This window comes from Hibiscus syriacus, unplaced genomic scaffold (assembly GCF_006381635.1).
Source record: "Hibiscus syriacus cultivar Baekdansim isolate YM2019G1 unplaced genomic scaffold, ASM638163v2 tig00000340_pilon, whole genome shotgun sequence".
In the NCBI taxonomy this organism is placed as follows: domain Eukaryota; kingdom Viridiplantae; phylum Streptophyta; class Magnoliopsida; order Malvales; family Malvaceae; genus Hibiscus; species Hibiscus syriacus.
This window is the reverse complement of record NW_024061783.1, coordinates 6,103,675-6,110,574: the sequence shown is the minus strand read 5'-3', so window position 1 is coordinate 6,110,574 and position 6,900 is coordinate 6,103,675.

Sequence of the window (6,900 nt, the reverse complement as noted above, 5' to 3'; positions counted from 1 at the left end):
AGATGTCATTTATTCTTGATTGGAAATAATTAGATATTATCGTTTTCTCTCGAATCAATATTGAATTTTAAGATGAAATAGTGATATCACTTCATTTCGATTGGAGTAATAAATGACTGCTTTAAGGCATTAGAGGTCATTTATTCTCGATTGGAAATAATTAGATATTACCATTTTCTCTCGAATCAATATTGAATTTAAAGACAAAATAATGATATCTCTTCATTTCGATCGGAATAATAAATGACTGCTTTAAGACATGAGAGGTAATTTATTCTCGATTACAAATAATTAGATATTATCGTTTTCTTTCATGAAATTATTTTGTGTTGTTATTTTGAGTTAATAATGAACTTTAGGATTTAATTATAATATTTCCTTATTCCGATTGGAGTAAGAATCGACTGCTTTAAGGCATGAGATGTCGATTCTTCTCGATAGGAAATGATTAAATATTATTATGTTTCGTCCTAAAATTCACAAAATATTATGAGTATGAGATCTTAAATTAAATTAGACTCGAATTCTTAAATTTCATTGCAAAACTAACTATTTAATCGACTAGGTATGTATTTAGGGCGCTGTGAGGTGCTAATCATTCCCACACGTAACCGACTCATGAACTCTACTTTTTGGCAATGCAGATCACACATTTTTTGTTTTAATTAAAATTAATATTTTTATTAAAAAATATTTTTTGAATGCCCAATCACACTCTGATCAAAGATTGGTGACGAATCCTCGAATCACGATTTATTGTTAACCGATGATCAAATTACTCAAAACGAGACTCCTTTTCTAAAAATTGTTTCGACAAACGTAATCAACCATCAATAACAATAATCTGATAGCTCACCACGTTCTTCCTTGCATCATAATATAATATAATCTTTTATAGCGTCTTTAGGACATTTATTGTCCATAAGGGTTCTAGTAATTTTCCCTTCTTAGGGGTATTTTAATCTTTTCTAAACAGAGGCCTCTCCAATCACATTATTCTTATATGAGTATTCTTTCTCATTACTCTTGTATTATTTCTTAGACCACGTTATTTCGGCCATTTCAATATGTTAGGCTATTTTAGTAATTTCACCTCTAAAAGCCTTTTTTCCTTTTACTCTAATTACATGATTATTTCAGATGATTTACGACTTGAAGCCTTTTGTTTACATTTTTTAATAATTTCTTTAATACTTTAATCATCTCGCCTTTGAGGTATTTCAGAACTTACTCTAATTTATTCCTTTAACACTTAAGGGTGGTCTAGTAATTTGGCCCATAAAGGGCATTTCGGACATTCACTCATCCGTAGGATTGCTACAGTTATTTCCATTTAGTATCCCATATTCCGTTCACATAATTAAGCCCATAAAGGCAATTTAGTTATTTTAGACACGTTTGGTTCGCTGGAATATTTATGAGGGAATTGAAATCTGTAGGAATTAGAATCCAATTTCATATTCTGTTTGGTTGGCAGGAAATGGAATTGGAATCCAATTCCATATTCTGTTTGGTTCGCAGACATGTCAGATGAATTTGATTTCAGTAATGTAAAATGACAGAATTGTCCTTTTTTTTGCTTTATTTTAGTTTATTTTATAACTTACATGTAGTAATATATTTTAAAAAATTAAAAAATATTAAACTTTCATTTTATTGATTGATTATTCATTTCAATAAATTATAAAAATCATGCTAATAAACATTATAAGTTAAAATCATCGCAATCAAAATATGTTAATAAGTTACCAAAAGATAGAGCAATATTTCGATACATTCCAATCGGAGTATGTTAATTAGTTAACAAAAAATATACCAAAAACTATTTTTATTCAATATATGAATTAGAAAATCGACCCGACACGACTCAAAATAATAAAAAATTATTTTTATTCAATAAAAACATTGACTTAATTGAAAAAAATTATATATAGAGGGGTATTAATGTAATTATTCCTAAATATATAAGGTAAAATTATATATTTTTTTTGGGTCGGTCCGGTTTTTTTCACCCTAAACCTGAACCCGACCCGACCCGAATATCACACTTAAAAAACCCCGACCCGACTCGACCCGAATATCACACTTAAAAAACCGACCCGACCCGAACAAAATAAAGTTTCATCCGACCCGATCGGACCTGACCCGAATATATGAATTAGAAATCCGACCCGACCCGAAATAATAAAAAATTATTTTTATTTAATAAAAATAGTGACTTAATCTGACCCGACCCGAATTATATATATTTTCGGGGCGGTCCGGTTTTTTTCACCCTAAACCCGACCCGACTCAACCTAAATATCACACTTAAAAAACCCAACCCGACCCAAACAAATTAAAGTTTCATCCGACCCGACCTGAATATATGAATTAGAAATCCAACCCGACCAGACCCGAAATAATAAAAAATTATTTTTATTTAATAAAAACAGTGACCTAATCCGACCTGACCTGAATTATATATATTTTCGGGTCGGTCCGGTTTTTTCATCCTAAACCCGAACCCGACCCGAATATCACACTTTAAAAAACCCGATCCGACCAGACCAAAATAAAGTTTCACCCGACCCAGCCCGACCTGAATATATGAATTAGAAACCCGACCCAACCCGAAATAATAAAAAATATTTTTATTCAATATATGAATAAGTTACCAAATGATTGATGAGGGTAGTATGGTCAAATTTCAATTCCCTCCAACAAGAGAATTGAATTTCATCCATTTTTTGATGGAATTCACTTTCCCTCATTTGATGGAATCGAATTCCATAAGGGATTTCAATTCCCTTGAAAAACTTGAACCAAACATGGAAAAGTGGTGGAATTGAATTCCAATTTCCACCAATTCCAAAGGATTTCATCCAACCAAACGCTACCTAAACATATTTTGGCAATTATTCATATATTAGAGAATACAAGACATTCTACCGCTTATGTGGGAGTATTTAATAGTTCATCAAATTTCTAGAATGTTTACCTCACAATTAGTGATTTTCTTATTAATTATTATGACTAAGGGCATTTTGGTTATTTTATCTACTCGAAGGCAATTAAGTAATTTATTACAACTTATCACTTGATTGTTATCGTCTTACGACTTTTCCTTAATCCTCGCTACTCTCGTAGTCATTTCTGATAACTTAAACCTATTATTCGTAACTAGGGGTAGTTGGTAATTTACCTTTTTTTCTAATTGAATATTAAATCGAGTGTCCACACATGACGGTCAATGCATCATAATTATGAAAGCCATGAAACAGTTTGAAGTCTAAGAGATATTCACCTTAATTTCTTGAATTCGGGCTTACCCGACTTTAATTCCAAGCTTCTAGCCTTCTCCCACAAATACGAGTTCTCCACAACATGGACACGACTCTAACCAATTACCCTCGATAATAAAATCAGTTATTAATATCCAATTAACAAATTATTGAGAGTAACTCGATAGAATAGAAACTATCAGGGCTTAATTTGCATTTAAATAACTTCAAATGTAAGCAATTAGAACCAAAATAAATTATGCTTTAAACTATGAGGGACCAAGGACGAAATTACCTCAATTATAGCAGAAACACGCGGAGGTGGGTCGGGCGCTTCACGAATCTTCCTTTCATCAAAATGGCTATGTTTTGATTTGGGTCTATAAACCCCCAATCAGGCCTATTATAACCATTTCTTTCCTCTTATCCACACTCTCGTCGGGATTCTCTCCACCATCAACGGATTCCTCACCGCTACTTCACTAGCCGTCGTAGCCAATCACCAACACATTCAATTGATTCGTCGTGGTCTCCCCAACATGGGTTCGGTTTCGAAATCTCCAAACGGCGAACTAATTGGCGTAAATCTACGCCGAACCCTTCAGCTGCGAAGAAGGGAAATCCTTTTTTCCCGTCGCAATCTGTCATCCGATGAAGTTGACTTTGTAGTATGTTGTTTGCCTCAACGAGAAGAGTCTTTCCACCAAACTTATTTCCCATTAATATATGAACCTGACTCATCCTTCAGACTATCATGTTCAAAGCAGAACGATGGTAAAATGATGTGTTATAGTCACCTACACACATCTAGCTCTTTTGTCCACATTGAGTCTAATACAATTCATCACATATAGTATTAAATTATAGCTGCAATGTAGCATAAAAACCAAATCATAATAGTTTCCAAGATCACCAAAATGCAACATTGATGCAACACGAAGAGAAAATCGCATAATGACTTTTGAATTATTTATATGTTATCCGTTAAAGATTTAATACAAAAATAAGTGTTTAAATAATGTCTCAAAAAATATTTTTGTGTCTAAAGAAATTTTTGTTAAAAATATGTATATAACATTTTCTCATTTACACTTTTAGGTGTCTACCATAATATTTTTTTTAATTTTTTAATAATAAAAATATTATTTTAAAAAACTTAAAAAAACTTAATTTATTTATAAAAAATCCAAACTTTTAATGAAATTATAAAAAAAAAACTCTAAAAAAATTAAAATATCTCATTTCAACCCCATTACCAATGGTCACCGTCCATTTCCAGCTACCATCATCACCGAACACTTAGGTTTTGATCATAATTGTACGGAGGATCGAATGGTGGTGGCAATGTGCCTTTTGGACGTCGGGATTGGCCAAAATCAATGAAAAACAGTGACGGTGGCTTAAATTTGATGAATCTTTGAACTCTCTATGGCAAACGGTGGTACTTTACGATGAAATGCAAATGGGGGTTTGGTCGGGGGTTGACGCCCTTGTCGATGAAGGTGATAGTGACAGTCACTGATGGTCGGCCAGTGATCATGGAAAGGGAAGGGAAATGAGAAGGAAAAGAGAAGAAAGGAGGGGGAACGCGAGGCTGTGGTGTTTTCTAAATAAAAAATATTTTTTAACTTTTTAAATAAATTTTTAAAATTACCAGAACGTGACATGTGCCACTTAACGACTAAATTTAACGCTCGTCACGATATATGCACCTAAAAATCTCCGATGAAAACATTAGACACCTATTTTTTAAAAAAAAAATTATTTAGGTACTAAAACGTTTTTCGAGACAAAGTTTAGGTACTTGTAATGTACTTGTAATGAAAACATGTATTAAACTTACATATACAATAAAAACAGATAATATACATTTCACCATTATACATTAGTTTAATTCAAAAGCTTTTCAAAGCGTCTTTACTAAAAAAAATATATTAAATATACTTGAAATTTATAAACCATTATAATGTACTTGTAATGAAAACATGTATTAAACTTACATATACAATAAAAACAGATAATATACATTTCACCATTATACATTAGTTTAATTCAAAAGCTTTTCAAAGCGTCTTTACTAAAACTATTACATGCCAACCAAAATATATCAAAAGCAGACAAGTATGTCATACTGTTACTGATGAGGCGACTCTGACTTGATGTCTGACGATCTCCTTACTTAGTTAGTATTCCACCTACGCGTGAAATAAAAACATGTTAAGTATTACTTAGTGAGGCATAAGTAATCACAAGTAAAGTTCTAAACACAAATTATTTCCCATATGGAAATTCATTCACTTAGTATGAATTTCTTATCATTCTAGCACATAAATCACCCTATATGGAAATTCATTCACTTAGTATGAATTTCTTATCATTTTAGCACATGAATCGCCCTATACGGAAATTCATACACTTAGTATGAATTCCATCTGATGTTAGCACATGAAGTGCCCTATATGGAAATTCATGCACTTAGTATGAATTCCTTCTCATGTTAGCACACGAAGTGCCCTATATGGAAATTCATGCACTTAGTATGAATTTCTTCTCATGTTAGCAAACGAAGTGCCCCATACGGAAATTCATACACTTAGTATGAATTTCTTCTCATGTTAGCACACGAAGTGCCCTATATGGAAATTTATACACTTAATATGAATTTTTCTCATGTTAGTACACGAAGTGCCCTATATAGAAATTCATACACTTAGTATGAATTTCTTCTCATGTTAGCACACAAAGTGCCCTATATGGAAATTTATACACTTAGTATGAATTTCTTGACATTTTAGCACATGAAGTGCCCTTTTAGTAATCACCATACATACATCAATATTTCATACCATTATGACTATTATAGCATATACGTACATAATTAAATGCACTCACCTGGTTCGCCTTGCTTAGATATCCAAACTGGGAAGATAATTACTCCGGAACTTGGCCCTTGCCTTTTGCCTTACTCGACTCGGGAGCTTGATTTCGATCTATCCCAGATTCATTAAATATATGTATAATATCAATTGTTCGTGTATTTATTAACAATTATAACTTATTATTAATCAAAAGTACTTATTATTAACCTTTCTACAACAATATCAACATAACTTAAAATTTCTGGTTCCTCAGTATCGATACTCCCACATGATACTACCCCACTATGGTATCGATACCCCTTCCAGTATCGATACCAAAATTAGATTCGATGTGGCCCAGTATCGATACCCTTACCATGGTATCAATTCTACTATACTATGGTACCGATACCCCTATATGGTATTGATACCAAAATTAGGTTCGATGTTACCTGGTATCGATACCCTTACCATGGTATCGATACTACCTCATTCGGTATTGATATTGATTGAATCAATATAGATACTTCTCAGCTGATTCAGCCCATTTTTTGCCTATAGTATCGGTACTGTTCTATCAATACCGATACTCATGCCCAGGTTTTCTAGTTTTCAACCTGATACATACCCAATTTTGGCCAATTTTCCTCTCATTTACCTCTAACAATACTATGTAACTCTTCTCTACTTAACCATACTAACTTTCCTTCATTTAGACACTTAAAACATCTAGTATTCCTCAATAGCATTTGATTCTAAGAATCACACCAAAATTTCTA